This window comes from Dama dama, chromosome 5 (assembly GCF_033118175.1).
Source record: "Dama dama isolate Ldn47 chromosome 5, ASM3311817v1, whole genome shotgun sequence".
NCBI classification, from domain to species: Eukaryota; Metazoa; Chordata; class Mammalia; order Artiodactyla; family Cervidae; genus Dama; species Dama dama.
In genome coordinates, this window is record NC_083685.1 from 7,686,586 (window position 1) to 7,703,919 (window position 17,334).

General features: G+C 42.2%; 1 protein-coding gene across 2 annotated transcripts in view; it reads right to left on the reverse strand.

Annotated features, from left to right (window-relative positions):
- The window catches only part of GRK3 (G protein-coupled receptor kinase 3), a 114,402-nt gene that overhangs the window by 64,707 nt on the left and 32,361 nt on the right, over positions 1–17,334 (reverse strand). The window lies entirely within an intron of this gene.

Here is a 17,334-nt window from a genome sequence, read left to right on the forward strand (position 1 = left end):
CGTCTCTGGCATTGGGGTTCACTCTCTCTTGGCAACCCCACCTCCCACATTTTATAAAAAAGCACAGTTAACAGTGCACGTGGTCACCGCCACTCAGTGCCGCTGGTCACTGCAGAGAGCACAAGATTAACCAGAGAAATCAGAGATATGGGTAGTGCAGAGGTGCTGCTGAGAGTCACCATGGATCTAATAAATCACACATGCTCACTGAAATAGAACTAAACTCCCTCAAAAAGAACACACAACCAAAGGACCTCCCTAAACTTCCTAGCCTTTTCTCTTACCTCGTATTAGCTCAAGTCCCTCCAGTCCCCACCAAACACCTTTAGCCTGAGTGGATCATCCATTTCCAGATCATGCTTTTCCCCTTCACAACCCCACACCTCATCCTCAAACCATCAGGACCTGCTGCCCAGGGCACCACTCCCATTGCACAGTGCCCGCTATATAGTGGAAGGCAGATAAATTATTTGTTGAATGAATGTTTGCTTGCATGGCCCTTCCAACAAGTCAAAGCACTCAGCACATTCCAGTTAATTATCTGACTTACAAGCTCCCATCCTGTACCAAACCCAGCTCAATGCCTCACACCTAGCCAAGTCTCAGCAAATGACAGAGGCTGGATGGGACAGGCTGACTGAAGGCAGAGATACGGGAAGGTTACAAAAAGTCAAAAACAATGAGAAGGTCCAAACAATTAAAGGATCGCTAGGAGAAACAGAAGTCACAGCGGGGGGAAAAATGAAGAAACACTCACAAAAAGTCTAAAATATTGGACAAGGGTTAGACCAGAACTCCCCACGTAGGAGAGAGCTGGAAGGAGGCAGCTTTGACATGATCTTCATTCAAGTTAACGTAAGAGTAATATGACTTGAGCTTGTCTGTTACTGCCCCGTTAAATTCCCCTCCGTGGTTCCAGGAACACGACCTCTGAAAATGGTAAACGTTTGTTCACTGGAACTAGAAGAAAAGTATCTGAACTACTTGGTTAAATAGGCAAGGCCAGAGTAACAAGGGCTGGAGCAGACCACCAGCAGGGGCACAGCCATGCTCCGTGGCTACCTTGTCAGCTGCAGCGGGGCTGACAGGGCTGGTGTATGAAGGAAGCAGCAAGCTCAAGGAGCAGCCAAACAGGAAGAACTGAAGATGTGATTCTCTACTGATTCACATGTTAACATGTTTATTCTAAACATAAAGGTTTAGAAGGTAGAATAAGAGTAAGGTCGTATTTTTGTTCTCATTCCTCTCAGTAATTTTACACTTCCCTTGTCATGTCTTCTTTGACTCCTGAGTCATTCAGAATGACTGCACATTTGTGCAGTTTTCAGATATTTGGACTTTTTCAGGTATTTTGGGGGATATCGATTTCTGTTTAATTCTGTTGTGATCAGAGAACACATTTGGTAGGATTTCAACATTGTAAAATTTATTGAAATTTGGTTTTGGACCAAAATTGGACCAAATTTGGTCCTTCTAGGTGAGTATTTCAAGGGTACTTGGAAAAAAACCAGTATATAGGGTGGAGTGTTTCATTAAACAGAGTACAAAGGGAACTAAGTTGGTTGACAGGGTTGTCCAGGTCTTCTAAACTCTTACTGAATGTCAGTCTACTTACTCTCTCCATTATCCATGGAGGACTGTTGAAACGTCCATTTGTAAATTGGAGAGGAGAGGAAAGAAGGGAGGAAGGGGATGGAGAGAGGAGCTGAATGAATAAACAACCAATTTAATATGCTGTCACCTACTTTAATGCAACTTCCATCATTAGTGTGTACGATAAGCCAAAGAATTTTTTTTGAATTTTTATTTATTTAATTTTTGGCTGCACTGCATCTTTGTTGCTGCACAGGGGTTTCTCTAGTTGCGGCAAGCAGGGGCTACTCTCTAGTTGTGGTGCGAGGGCTTCTCATTGCAGTGGTTTCTCTTGTTGCAGAGCACAGGCTCTAGGGCACAAGGGCTCAGTACTTGTGGCACATGGGCTTAGTTGCTCCTGGAACGTGGCCTCTTCCTGGACCAGGGATCGAACTCTGTCCTCTGCAGTGGCTGGCAGGTTCTTTACCACTGAGCCCCCAGGAGAGCTGTAAAGAATTATTTTCACATTGTATGTGGGGGACAGTACTTCCCTCCTGTCTGTACATAAACTGAAGTGCTACTTTCTATCACAGCAGCTGCTAAAATGGAGCAGCCAGAAGAAAGATACTTTGATATTTTGCCTTTAGGATAAATCCTAGGTCACTGTGTTCCAGGCTGAAAGCAATTTACCTTCATTAGACTTAAATCACACTTTTAAAAAAGAGAAATATTACTGATTAGAACAAAAGCTAAAAGGCAAAAATAAGGAAATAATTTGCCTAGCTGGTTTGCTTCATCAGTGTGATTTCTCCAGATTTAAAAGAATAAAAAACTATGACCCAACACCTGCTTACTAGATAACTGTGTGGAATGTGTTTATTCTTGTTTCTATATTTGAACCACTGCAAACTGTCTGGATACTGATTAACTTCCGAGTGTATACGATATCCAGGAAAGGCAAACTATCCCAATGTCTCACCACAATATTTTGCAAAAATCAGTAGAAAGAATGGTATTGTCTTTTATAAAACATCAATTAAAAACTTGAGATATTAAATATAAGTGGTTTCTATGAGAAATTAAAATTTAGCCTCCTAAAAAAATTTAAAGAAAGGAAAGAGAACAAGAAAAAACTTTTCTAAGAAATAATGCTTGGGACTTCCCTGGAGGCTCAGTGGTAACGAATCCACCCGCCAGTGCAGGAGACAAGGCCTCCGTCCCTGCTCCGGGAAGACTCCACGTGCCGCGGGGCAGCTAAGCTCATGTGCCACAGCCACTGAACCTGTGCTCTAGAGCCCGGGGGCTGCAGCCACGAAGCCCGTGTGCCCTAGAACCCACGCTTCACAACAAGGAAGAGCCACTGCAATGAGAAGACCACGTACCACAGCTAGAGAGTAGACCCCACTTGCCACAACTAGAGAAAAACCTCTGCAGCAACACAACCCAGCACCCCCCCCCCCCAACCCCACAACAAAGAAATGAGACTTGTCTGGGGTTTTATCAAGTAAGTTCAAACACTGGGAAGGAGGACAGACTGTTTAACTGCTACAAGTTTCCAACAAAATGTACTGATTTGACAAAGCATTTCCTGTGCTTACTAAGGGTCACTGTGTTGTATGTTGGTGAAGGCAGAGTTCTTCTCATATGAGACTTACTGGTTGATGGAAGGGGCAGACAACAAAGTAGTAAACAAACAAAATAATTTCAATGTATAGTAAATGATATAAAGGAATTAAATGTGGTGCTGAGATCAAAGATAAAACAGGATGTCAACAAGACCTCTCTGAGCTATAGGATGAATAAAGTACAAAGCACTTCAAATTAGAAAAGGCCAGTATGCCTAAACTCACACCTTCTATTCAATATTGTATTAGAGGTCTTTGCCAATGCAATAAGAAAATGAAATAAAAGTTATCAAAATTGAAAAGTTACAACTATTTTTATTCCTAGACAACCTAGTTAACTATGTAACACATCCTAGCTACAAAATAGCTACTAGAATATATAAGTGAATTTAGGAAGATCATAAAATACAAGGTCATTAACTAAGAATCAATGACATTAGATATACTCACAAAACACAATTTTAAAATGGAACTTTGAAACAAGTCCACTTGCACTAACATCAAAAAATAATCAATATTTAGGAATAAGTAAATAAGAGCTATTCAAGGCCACTATGTGAAAACTGCAAAATATCACTGAACAATATTAAAGAAGATCTAAATAAATGGAAAGATATATGGATTGGAAGACTCAGTATTGCTCAGATATTAATTCTCCCCAAACTGATCTATGGGGTCAATGTAATCCCAATCCTAATTCCCGATCACAGGCTTTTTAATGAAACTGACAAGCTGATTCTAAAATGGATATGGAAATGCAAAAAACCTAGAATACTCAAAGCATCTTGAGAAAGAAGAAAAAAGTTCAAGGACGTACACTGTCCAGTTTCAAGACTCACTCGTTATACAGCCATGGTCATCAACAGTGTGGTACTGGCATAACACTAAATCAGTGAAACACAGCAGAGGGTCCGAAAACACACTCAGCGCACACATGGTCAGCTTACTTTCAACAAAGACAGCAAAGCAGTTCATGGGAGAAAGGAAGCCTTTTCAAAAAAAAGGTACTACGAAAAAACTTAAAAACTTCTATCGAAATGGGAGAAGAAAGAAACTTAAATCTGAAAAAGGCCTATATTCAGTTTACATACACATTTAAAAAAAAAGAAAACTCTTACAAATCAATTTTTAAAAGGAAACAACCCAATAAAAGAATGGGCAAAAAAATGTGACCACTTCACAAAGGCAAAAATGAACAGACGAAAAGCACATGAGAAGGGTCCGAGGCTGCCGTGTGTGCACTACGTTGCTTCAGTCCCGCCTGACTCTCTGCGGCCCATGGACTGCAGCCCGCCAGGCTCCTCTGCTCACGGGATTCTCCAGGAAAGAATACTGGAGGAGGCTGCCATGCCTTCCTCCAGGGGAGCTTCCCAAATCAGCAATCAAGCCTGCATCTCTTACGTCTCCTGTATTGGCAGGCGTGATTGACCGTTTATGTGGCACCATTTACCACTGATACCACCTGAGAAGCCCATGACTGTTGGTTATCATGCAAATATAAATTAACTCACTTTGAGATACCACTTCACAACTATTGGAAGGGCAGAGTTAAGAAGACTGATACTATCAAATTTTGGCAACCAGAAGCCTTATTCGCTTTGAAGAATATACCATGTTTTGGACTCCTCATGCCACTGAATCAATAGTCAGAGAAGGAATGACTGTGTTGGCTGGGATGACTGATCCTGATACCAAGGGGAAACTGGGCTGTGACTCCACAATGGAGGGAAGCAGGAGAAGGGAAGAAGGGGAAGCTCTTCCTTAGCACAAAAACCATAGAAGGACTGATGGAGTTGGAAAATCAATAGGTGCCAAAATCAGTGGGTATACGTTTAACAAGGAATAGAATATTCACACAGTCTCAAAAGTAATTTCCCATACATTACTTATTACTTACAAAGGGAAAGCAAAGATAGACCACACATTTGGAGAAAAGTAATTACAAATTAAGTATCTGACAGAGAACTTGTATTCAAAGCATGCAATGAAGTCTGAAATTCAATAATGAGAACACAAATAATCCACTATAATCCACTATTTTTTAAAAATGAGATTTGAATACTTGTACCAAAGATGATATATAAATGTAAAATAAGCGCATGAGAAGATGCCCAACATTAGTATTCATTAGGAAAATGCAAATTAACACCACAATAAGATATTACTATATCCTTCTTAGAATAGCAAAAAAAAAAAAAAGAGAGAGAGAGAGAAACAATACCACTGCTGATTAGGAGAGAAAGTGGAGAAACTGGGACTCTCCATTGGGAAACATTTCTTAGTTAAAGATCCATTTGCCATTCAACCCAACAATCCCACTCCTAGATATTTATCTAAGAGGAATGAAAATTTATGTTCACACAAAAATCTGAGCACAGATATTTATAGCAGCTGTATATATAATATCAAAAAATTGGGTATAACCCAAATGTTCTTCAGCTGATGACTGAATAAAGTGTGACATATTGATACAAGGGAACCCTACTCAACAAGACAAAGGAATGAACTACTGATACATCCAACATAAATGAATCTCTAATGCACTGTGCTAAGTGAAAGAAACCAGATTCAAAGGCTACATACTAAATGAGCCCACTTTTGTGTCATTCTGGAAAAGGACACGGGAACAAATACAGGAACAACCAGATCAGTGGTTGTCAAGGGTTAGGGTCTGGAGTGGGAGTTGACTTATAAATGGCCCTAAAAATTTGGGGAGGCGATGAATTACTCTACACCTTGACTTTTGTAGTTGTTATATTGATACAACTTTATGCATTTGTCAAAACTGATAGCACTGTCCATTGTAGATGGTGAGTTTTACTTAAATTATACTTCAAATGCCTGAATCTGCCTGCCCCTCCAAAAAAAAAGCTGGTGCTAAAAAAGAAAGAAAAGTAAGATTGGGTGAATATAGCTGAGCCAGGGACAAGGCTCAAAAGGTGTTCCTGAATAGTGGCTTTAAGATGATCACAAATTGGGATCTAGAATTTCTAGAAGTCAATACCAGATCACTTACATGGTTGTCAATGTCTACAAGATGCTTTTCATAAAGCACAAGTTTCTATGGAAGAGAAAAATCATTCAAACACAGAGCCATGGGACTAAAATAAGTGATTACAAAGGTTCTGGCTAACAGAGAGGTTGAAAATGACTCTGACATATTCAGGATACACAATATTTTCTTACAGGTGAAAATAAAGGAAATTGTAAATGATAACTCATGAATAAACTCCCAAAGGGTATCATGCCCCTTCGAGACGAATATGACCGAGCTAACTTCCCAATAAATAATACTCCTTTTCATTTCTTCCAAGTCCCAACAGGAATAAATAAATATAAAAAAAATTTAGTTAATTATATTTATCTACTTCATGCAAATCTTAAACCATATTTTTTTTTTATTTCACTCTGCTTGTCAAACTAGAACTTTCACCTTCCTGACTTTAAAACTTACAGGATAGAATTAGAAACAAAATGTAGTTGAGGAATATTATAAATAGTTAGTTCTTCTAAAATCCAAGTTACCCATTCCACCTCCAATTTAAATTTGGCATATTCATGTTCAATAAAATATTCTTAGATTAATTAAAGGGATCACTCGTTTAGATAATAGAGAGATTTGGGACCCTGAATAGTAACAGTCTAGTAGACAAAAGCACAAATGGTAATGAATCTGGCCAAAGAAAAATTCATAGAAGGTTCTGAGCAATTGGCTCTCAATTCAAAAGGGAACAAAGGAAACTGGGACTGGGAGGAAAATGCGAAATTACAGAGGCAAGAAAAGTATATCTAAATCCTTGCAATAGTTGGACTACTTTAAGTCTTTACAAACAGGAAAATGATTGAAGAGAAAAAAATATTTCTGGCTAAGCACATCATGCCAAAACTCTTTCCAGACTGGGGTCAATTTTTTTTCATCTATCACAGTTTAATGCACATCTAATAGCAAACAAGCAAACTGACAATTAAAATAAAGTGAGATTTAAAGCAACTTAAAACAAATTATCCCAACAATCCACCTGATTTATGTTTCCCAAAGACATCTCAAAGAACAATGATTAAAGCTGGCAGTATGGAAATCAGAGTATGTGTGTACATCACAGGATAAATGCGACAGGGACAAGGTGGGGAGGGTGTGGCAAACAAGCTGGGTCTAACCATAATTTTATCAAGGAAGAAACAGAATAGGAGTCCACCAATTAACGCATGTGTGTTCACTCTGTGATAATTCATGAGCCTATGCACTTGGACTTGAGCACTTTCCTATATGTATATTCCAATAAAGATTTATTTAAAACAAAAGAGGATCGATCAACCAGTAAGTTTTTAGGCCCAGATACTGTAAGCATAAGTGTAACATGAAGGGGCTCTCAGAGCAACTGTAATCTGACTGGAGGAACTGACCAACGTACATAAAGACAATACCTAACTGTACTGCATCAGTTACGAGCCATGTTCGCTTTGCAGGAGAGGGACTTGCTGCTTCTGAGATCACCGCTCGGCCACTCAGCTCCCATCATTTGCCCAGTGTCCCTTCTAATCTGTCCTGTGAGCTGCTGCCCCAGATCTGACCATGCTGGTCGCTCGTCATCACTGCACAGATGCCGGATGAGAACCAGCCTCCATCATCTGCAGCACAGCGCCCACTGCGCTCTGCCCACCACCTCCTGAGCTACAGCGCCCACCTGCCCAGCAAGGCCGGACACAAGCACAGCTCACTCAGCCCGCCACGAGCCCTCTGTCCCTTCACAGGGCTGACTTCTCAGCACCCGCTCCCTTCTCGCCACCCACCCCTCTGCCCGCTTCCCCGGCCCCTCTTTCTCCCAACCACCCCATCCCCTGCAGACTTGACCTGGTTAACAACCACTTAGCCTTCAGGACTTCAACTGAGCATCACGTAACACTGTAAACTTCCCAGGACCAGCCCCCCTCCCCATCTCAGCAAGGTGGAGCAGCTGTCCCTCTTTTCTGCTCCCACAGCCCTGGGTGCTTAGTGCTTCCAAGGACACTAAATTACAACTATCTCTTTTTATTTTAGGAATGGACGAAATGGCACGAAATTGTAAAACTGTATTAAGAAGGTACAAAGTGAAAAGCTGCCTTCTGGTCCCTGTCCCTCATCTTCCCAGTAGCATGCCCACCACCATCAACCTCAACGTAACCTCTATTATTGGTTCCATGTGTTTTCAGGGAAGGGGTGGGCATCAATTCTTGGCCAGGTGCTAGGAAATCCATGTGGCTGCTTCACCCAGCTCGATGCAGGGGACTCCGAGTTCTAAGGGACACCAGTGTCACAACGTGGCAAGAGCTTGGCACATGGAGGGTGGGCAGGGTGGCCGCTCGCTCACCCTGCACCATTGTAGATGAGAAACACCCATGGGTGGGTCTCTGTTGCAGACGCTGTGTCACCTGCTAACACGCCACAAAGGCAGGTGCAAAGACAAACTCTGGCTTCCCTCCATACTATCTCCATCAGACTTTGTTTCCATAACCCAAGACCTTATGGATCTTTCTAGACAAGTCACGAAGAGCTACTCGGCCACTCCTTCCAGCTGCCTCATTCCATCAGATGGAATATGGGAAGTCACGTAACTTGTTTCCTAATGGTGAACATTTGGGCTGCAGCAAAAAGCTTGCTTTTACAAAACTGCAGAAATAAATTACCTTCTCCGCACATCATGTCTCATGTGTTCAAGCCTATCTGTAGGTTACATTCCTCAAAGTGAAACTCCTAAGCTAAAGATTATATAGATGCTTTGTTATTTTATCAACAATAGACTTGGCCAGATTAGCCCCATCGGATCAGCACCTGTTTGTACACCTACTAACAATAAATCAACTTCTGTTCTGAAACCCACAGCTATAGGGGGTGCAGGTTCAATCCCTGGTTGGGGAGCTAAAATTCTGCATGATGTGTGATGCAGCCAAAAAACAGAAATAACAACAACAAAAAAGGAATCCTTTGGGCCCTCCACCTCTCGGGTACTGGCCCTGTCTGGTTCCTTGTTTGCTCCTGGTGTTCAGTGCCAGCACGTCCAGCATCTCCTTAGACCTGACACCGGCCTTGGGAACAGACAGCAGCATCGTGTTAAGAAAGGGTGCTCTTCTGACATCACTGAGGAGCTGTTTGCTCATAGGCTCTGGGAGGGAAGTGGCCCGCTCTTGTGTGGCTTTCTCCTTATCCCCAGCACAATGGACAGGACTTCATCCGCTCAATAAACATCTGATAGTTAAGTACTAAGGGCAGATCAATATGGCTCGCACTTCGGTAACAAATGGTTCAGGAAGAAGTGAAGTACAGGCTGGGCGGGGAGAGATTAATGGGTGGTGGAGTTCAGAGGAAGAACAAGTGGTCAGAGGCAGGAAATTTCCATGGGATAATGAAGGAGGAAGACTTCGCATCTGGACGTAGCATGCTCCCATGGGGAAGAGGTGGGGGGATGGTCTACCCTAGTGCTGAAACCTGAACGGACGGGGAGGGCTGGGAGACTGGGGGATCCTTCCAGAAGGATTTCAGTGCTAGGCACTTCTCCCTCACACATGCTCTGTGAGTGCTGAGAGCTCTGAATGCCAATGAGCCTGCTGCGGAAGAGTTAATGTAAGTAGGCAGCTGTTTCAGAAAAAATTAAACTCGGCTCTCAAACTGGGAGCTGAGGATTTTAGAGCTGGGCCTCTTTCTCAACACGGCAAAGTTGGATCCTTCTTCCCGCCTCTTTCTCAGGACACTCATCCACCACCACGTCTGTCCCCAGGTGACCCTTTCATCCCATCCCCTAAGCTGACCTGTCACCGCTAACAAGTACTGACCCCTATGTACTCTAACAGTGCCTGCCTCTCACCTCACCTGAATATTTTCACTAGAATTCAAAGATGTTAGCAAAAGCCTTCGAGGCTCAAAAAAGCAGAACCTTGACAGCAGACGCAGGTGGTGAGGCTGCCACTGCCAACCCCCGGTGGCATGGAGGCCCACAGCGCACTGCTGCGGCCCCTCCTGGGGTGTGTGCACGGCTGGAGCTGCTTCTCAGCTCTGGGTTCGAAATGCAATGAGCATGGAATGATCTCTTACTAGGGCAATGAGACGGTCTCTATGATTTTCAATCCAAATTTATTTTAACTTAGAGCCTGCTGACTCTAGTAATTTCTTAATCAAATGACCGAGGTATTTAATTTTAAAAGTTAGACAGTACCTTTAACTGTTGTGATTTTTGTGCACTCGGGGCCTTATACCTTCTCCCAGGAGTGGGGATATAGCTATGAGAAGCTCCCTCCCCTCTCTGCACAGTGGGGACAATCACCCGCTGCTCTCCCAGGAGCCATCTACTCAATACACCGGCCCCACTGGGGCCCCACTGTGGACGCTCGTCCTAGCGCTGGTCCCAACAGGGCCCAGGTGCCCACAAGGGTCACGCGGAGGTGATGGACAGGAAACTGGGGGTATCACTGGTGGGCCATTCACCCCTGGAATGCTGTCATCATGCTGAGAAAATAATCACAGTGTACGGACATACTTCGGCTCTTTACACAAAATGCTACCAATGAGAGTTTTACAGTAATGGCAGCTGAAAGGATTTTACGCTAAAAAAAAGACAATCCTCGTCCCTCAAAAAGGGTCCATTCCTCTGATGTATAAGCTACTGAACTAGCTGCTTTCGAGTCACCAAGCGGAAACAGCATCAGAGATTATCTTTGTTCTCCAATCTGGACTCCAGTTAGGGAAACAGCGTGGAAGGGTTAGGGTTGGACTAGACCATTTACACTGACCTAGCTGGATTTAAATCTCATATCCTATCATTTGTTTCCTTGTGACTTTTTTCTTTTCTCATCTTCTTTTGGATTTGGTACATTCCAAACACACGGAGTGGGCTGTCATCACCACTGGCTTAGTAGCTCCACAGCTCTTCATTTCATGTGCTTCCTGGAGTTTCCAGGCTCCTGCCTTCCCTGGGCTCCTGGTGCCCTTGCCTCAGCAGGACCACCACGGGAGCACATTTCACAAAGTAACTCCAGGCCAAGAGCGGACCCAGCCCAGTTTATCTCCCTTCTTTCAAAGATCATAGCCCTTTCTATGTCTGAAAACAGTTACTTCATATATTTTGTCCAGTTTTCTAGTTGTTATGGTAGGAGGCCAAGTCTGGATACTGTATTATGTCCTGAAGTGCAATTTTATTTTTGAAATAATGTATTTGGCTCTTGGCAGGAGAGTGGGTTAAATGCACAAAACTGGGACTATCTGTAAAACCCTCAACATATAACTCCATCCATGTAACTTCACACAGTGATACAAAGATGGTGAAGACCAATTTCCGGCTTATCATAGCAGCACAAGTAAACCTCAGAAGCAGAAGCTTTGAAGAGGTCCATATCAATAATGTCTGAATGATAGCAGCCCATAATCAAGCCCTTAGGTGCTCAGTGTTCTATACACAGATCTCATTTAGTCTTCAGAATAACCCAAGCTGAGACAGACCTGGTCTCACTCTCCAGGTGAGAGGACCAGCACTCAGAGGTGAAGCCACCTGCCCAGCGTCTAGTAAACAGTGATGGCTGAGCTGGAATTGACCTTACAGAGTTGGGGGTTGCCGCCCTCCAGAGCGCAGGCTCTCTGTCACTGTCCTGAGCTGACGACGTACATGAACCGTCTTAGGAGACGGCAGTAGAATTCAGCTTGACTAGTGCCGGAGCTTCCACACGTGAAGTGGTTAGCTTCTTCCTGAAATAACTATCTGTGGCTGGGACAAAGCAGTACGAGTAATTTCCCATAAGAAGTGGTTCCGTGAAAACCCTCACTCTCTCTTCACCTTTTCTTCCTCCTTTGTTGCCTCCCACCTTTCTTCCTCTAAGCATATGTGCTCAGTCATGCCCAACTCTTTGCAACCCCATGGACTGTAGTCTGCCAGGCTCCTCTGTCCATGGGATTCTCCAGGCAAGAATACTGGAGTGGGTTGCCATTTCCTTCTCCAGGGGATCTTCCTGACCCAGGGATCAAACCTGAGTCTCCTGCATTGGCAGGTGGATTCTTTATCACTGAGTCATCTGGGAAAGCCCTTTCTTCCTCTACTTTTCTTTTTTTCCTTTTATCTCTTTTCCGCCTGTCTCCATCTGTCAAAACAGCAGGAAGGGCAACAGCAAAAAAGAATGAAAGAAAATCAACTCAAATTTAATTCGTGAAACCATGAAGTGTTAGGCTTAAATGAAACATTAGATTTTATCTATTCCAGTCCCTTTGTTTTGCTGATCAGGAAACTAAGGAGTATTAAAAGGGTTGATGAAAACACCCAGCTTGTTGGCTACCACAGGAGCCAGAGTCTAGCGCCCACTGCTAGCAGAGAGTGAGCAGAATCAGGACAAAAGCTCTGGGCTTTAAGGCTGACCTAAAAGCATCAGGTAGAATACAATGGTGTGACAATACTCTTCAGCAGATGGCCCACAAAGCAAGCAAGTTAATTCCAAGATGCATGAGCACAATCACTTCCTAGTCCTGACTTGGATTAGAAGTAGGGATACTAAGAAAAGATCACAGATAAGGTATAAAACCCTCAGGAAAGGTATTTTCAAAAGAGCTAACACAAGGGGATATTATGACAGTGCACTGCCACCTGGAATTCTACAGGCAGTGGGGGCTCCTCAAGTCCAAAAACCGCCCAACCACCTCTCCACTGCCAGTTCAAAAGGCCGACGAACAACTTTTCCAGTAGAGGTGATGTTTCCTAGGTCCCTGGAACCGTCTGGGAGTATATACCAAGAGGCCAGCTTCACTAACATTGCTAGAGCATGTAGTATTTTCCCTGAATTATGTGGACCCTCGCAGCGAGAGACCTACAAAGCTGAGTTAGCTGCAGATGTTGGCTGATTGGCTAGACTTGCCTTTTGGCTAAGAGTGGTTTCCCATACCTGCCTTGGGGTCTAAACTCATGACTCAGAAATGTCACCAGTAGCCCCTTCGAAGAAGTTCAGAACTCTTTACAGCTGCCCGATACCGACATGCTAGAGATCCATGGGTTTCACATCTATCCTTTCGTAGGGTGAGCTAGTGGCAGATGGAAAGTCCCCTGGGGGCCTGTGGTCTTAGTCTTCCCAATCTGCCTTCTTGTTTAATGAGACGTTTCCAACGAAGCACTTAAAACACACTTGATTCTCCATGTCTCATTTGGCAAAAGCATATAAAGCAGAGCTGCCACAGAAAGATCTTTGCGCGTTATTCCCAAATTCTGGATGTCAGAATCATGAGACATTAAATAGGAACTGTACAGCTGATATTTTAAAACTCCAGTACTATTTCCAAGAGCCAAGCCAAGCAACCTAAATGTCCATCAATAGATGAATGGTTAAAGAAGATGTGGTACATATATACAACAGAATATTAGTCATAAAAAAGAATGAAATGCCATTTGTTGCAACATGGATGAACCTAGAGATGATTATACTTAGTAAAGTAGATCAGAGAAAGACAAATATCATAGGATATCACTTATATGTGGAATCTAAGAAAAAAGATGCAAACGAACTTACTTCCAAAACAGAAACAAATTTATGGCTACCAATGGGGAAAGTAGGAGGTGGGATAAACTAGGAGTTTGAGCTTGGCAGATACACACTCTACGTGTAAGACAGACAGACAGCAAGGGCCTACTGTGTGGGGCAGGAAACTGTATTCAATGTCTTATAATAATCTATAATGGAAAAGAACCTGAAAAGTGTGTGTGTGTGTGTGTGTATGACAATCACTTTGCTATACACCTGAAACTAACACAACATTGCACATCACCTTCAATTAAGAAAAAAACTCCACATGCATACTAACTTCCAAACTAACGTTTCCTGGTAACAGGTAGAAAATAGCAGCTGTGAAGAACCCAAGTTCAATTCAGGCTCTGCTTTCTAGGGGTTAGGTGAGCTTGGTCGCGTTATTTTACCTAGCATAGATAACACTCATGTGGTGTTAATTAACAGTATGCAGGTAGCCATTACTGTCTTAAACCAGTAGTTCATTCCAATCAACCATAGGCTCAGAAGAGCTCAAGAAAAATTAAACAGCAACCGTCTAAAAAGTACATAGGTTTCCCAGGTGGCACAGTGGTAAAGAACCTGCCTGCCAATGAAGGAGACTCAACAGACAAGTTCGATCCCTGGGTCGGGAAGATCCTCTAGAGTAGGAAATGGCAACCCATTCCAGTACTCTTGCCTGGAAAATTCCATGGAGAGAGGAGCCTCGTGGGCTATAGTCCATAGGGTCCAAAGAGTCTGACACAACTGAGTGACTGAGTACACACGCAGCACAAAAAGTAGACAAAGTTGCCAGCCTGCAGATCAGGGGTCTGGTGGTCACATGCCAGTGTTCCTATAGTTTTAGTTACGATATGTTAAAGGATTGCGTCTTTCTAGTAAACACTGTAGCTCTTCTGAGTTTTTCTGCGAATAGATAATAATGGCTGATCTTAGAACCTGAAAGATGGCTTTTAAAATGAAAACCAGCCCAAGAAAACTACTTTAAAATGAACAAGAAAAAAAAAAAAAACCAACTTAATTTCTCAGAGGACTGGGTTAAGCCTTTTTACCCTCTTTGAAAGCGGCCGCAAATCTCTCAGGTCCCCAATTTTCGGAGCCATTCAGGCTGACTCCAACACGAGACACCAATCCCCAGGCTTGTTGGAGCCAAAAAAGATAAGGAGTCAGCTAAAGGACTGCCTGCCAGTGGGGTTTTAAGTAACAGCCTTTCCCTCTTCTGCAGCATATTTCCTCTCTGGGCGGCATTTCTGTTAGGAGATGCAGGTCGAAAAGGGTACAGAAGCTCTGCCCATCGTTTCTATGGGTTTCCTCACCACCGGTGGCCTGTGCCTGCCTGGCCTCTTCAACTGAAAATCCAATTAGCTGTGCTTAGTCAAGTGTTTACCTCTGCTACTGGAAAGTTTAAATAGATCTTTAACTCTTTCCCTCACTAAAAGTCCTCACAAAGACAGGGATAATTGAAGCGGAATTGAACAGGGCCCCAGGTTTTTCTTCTCTGTCAGGACAGGTGGCTGTCAGCCAGAGGAAGCTTTACAGATGAGCTGGGGGGACTGTGGTCGTCTGTGACTGTCAGTCAGGGAAAATATTTGTCTGGGGAAGGCCCCGCACTGGGACATAAACAAACCCTTCCAAAGAAGGGTGGAAACAAAAGAGAAAACAAAGCCTGAAGCAGGTTCCCAGGTTAAGACTTCCAGCCCTGCAAACACGTACAAAAGGGCTCAACCTGCTATCACTTAACTCTGGTCAGAAGTCGCAGGGTTTTAAGTACTTGCAGATTTTAGCCATCTAACATGTTTTGAAGCACAAAGCACCAAGAAATGATTTTATACTTATAAAATAGATTGGTAACTTCATTTTCTGAAACTGACAAAACAGTAACCCTAAAATGTTTTCTTTTGTCTCATATCTTCTTTTTTCAGTATTTCTGTGGTTTTGTATAATTACTAAATTAAAAAAATAGGTCTCCTGACATGTGTGTCCAGTTTTCTTTCTATAGCCCTGCTCAGAAAATCCTTTTAAAAAAGAACTTTGTAAGGCAGCAATTTCTGTCTTTCCAAAATATTCTTTTTATAACAAAACATAATTTTTTCAAAGTCCATGGCAAGTATATTTCTTATGCCTTAACCCCAAATGCCAAATATAATTTATGCATTCTTTTACACAAATGTTCTTTGAAATTTTCAACAAAGGTGCCAAGACAATCCAATGGGAGAGGGGGGGAAGCTGTCTTCTACAAAGAAGAAAACTTTTTTCAAATAACTAGATAGTCACATGCAAAAAAAGATGAATTTAGACCCCTACCTCATATTATACAAGACAATTAACTCAAAAATCAACCAAAGACCTAAGATCTAAAATGATGAAACTTCTAGAGGAGAAAAAAATGTTTGTGGAATTCAGTTAGGCAAGAAATTCTTAGATTCTACACCAAAATTCTTTAAAAATTTGTAAACTGGACTTTAAAATTAAAATCTCCTAAAAATAAAATAAAATTAAATTAAATTAAAACCTCCTGTACTTCAAAAGTCACCATGAAGAAAATGAAAAAGAAGCCACAGACGGGCAGGATGTATTTGTAAATTAGACATAAATAACAAATAAAGACGATCATTTTTTTTAAGGGCATAAGATTTAAATAGACATTTCAACAAGAAGATTTATAAGAATGCCTAATCACCACAAACATGTACAATATCACTAATTGTTAGGGAAATGCAAATCAAGACCCCAATGCAGCACCACTTCATACCCACTAGGATGGTCAGAATCAAAAAGATCACAGCAAGTGTTGAAGAAGCTATGGCAAACCTGGAACTCTCATAAAATGATGGTGAGAATGTAAAAATGACACAATTTAGAAAACAACTAGTGATACCTTAATAAGTTAAACTTGAATATACCATACAGCCCAGCAATTCCACTCCTAGTAACATGCCCAGGAGAAATGAAAACATACATCCACACTTTTATGTGAATATTCACAGCAGCGTCATTTGTAACAGACCAAAAGTGGGAATAATTCAAATGTCTATCAACTGGTGAAGGGATATGCAAAATGTGGTCTATCCATATAAGGAGGTATCACTCAGCAACAGAAGGGAAAGAAGGATTGGTACGCACAGTGTGGATGAACCTCCAAAACCTGATGTGAAATGAAAGAAACCAGATGCAAGAGACTAACAGTCTACAGCCTGCAGGATTCCACTCACACGAAATGTTTCAAAAAGGCAAATTGCTATTGAGACAGAGAGATTAGTGGTTGCCTGGGGCTGTGGCTGGAAGCAGGAAGTGACTACAAGTGGGCACAGGGGGTCTCTTTGAGACGTGGTTTACTAAAACTCATCAAATTATACTGACTCATAATGGGTGAATGATACGACATGTAATATCATGCCTCAATAAAGCTGTTTTTAAAAGAGTAAAAGTTGCAAAGTTTTGTTCTTGACCAAAACCATGCCTCAGACACCAACATTATCTCACACAAACTCTGCAAGATTAATATGCAAACTTGGGATTAGGTCCTCGAGTCAGTGTGAGAAAAGGAAATATCTTCCATGGCAATAATGATATGATGTCATATTACATTAAACATGATGCTCTTTATACATGAGAGCAATATTTGCATACTTTA